Source organism: Eufriesea mexicana, unplaced genomic scaffold (genome assembly GCF_001483705.2).
Source record: "Eufriesea mexicana isolate 0111107269 unplaced genomic scaffold, ASM148370v2 scaffold3550, whole genome shotgun sequence".
In the NCBI taxonomy this organism is placed as follows: domain Eukaryota; kingdom Metazoa; phylum Arthropoda; class Insecta; order Hymenoptera; family Apidae; genus Eufriesea; species Eufriesea mexicana.
In genome coordinates this window covers 291,196-291,721 of record NW_016911562.1, presented here as the reverse complement: position 1 = coordinate 291,721, position 526 = coordinate 291,196, and positions in this window count along the sequence as shown.

The window sequence follows — 526 nt, the reverse complement described above, 5'->3', positions numbered from 1 at the left end:
GGGAAAGAGGGACAGCATGACGTTTGAATATGGAGGAAAATGTATAATTGGATGGGAAGATAAATTGTACGGTATTACGAGTGTAGCTGATGGATAGGGATACGTTGTGTGGGTTAAATGAAAGGATATAGAGGTAACGTGTTGCGATGGTGAAGGCGAAATTTTGAGCAATGTATTTCGTGCGAGTTAAACTATCCAGACTTAAATTGTAGTCATTTCGCTCGATTTATTATTCGCTGAAATATCTTTTCCAATCGTTTAAGCCGTTACGCTCTTTTTATTCCGTGAAACTAAGTGGCGTACTTGCAACTGATTCATCTTAAATTTTGAGTTTAATAAAGAGCTTGCCTTCGAAAGTGTTTTATCTTAATCACTAGCATTCTGTCGTGTACTTGAAAGGTATTTCTCGAAACTCGTCGTGTCTGTCGTTTCGTGATAACCCAAATGAAAAAAGAAAAAGGAAATTAAAATAAACGAAGCGAAGGACAATATTTAGTATAAACAGAATTATATAAATAAAATTTAC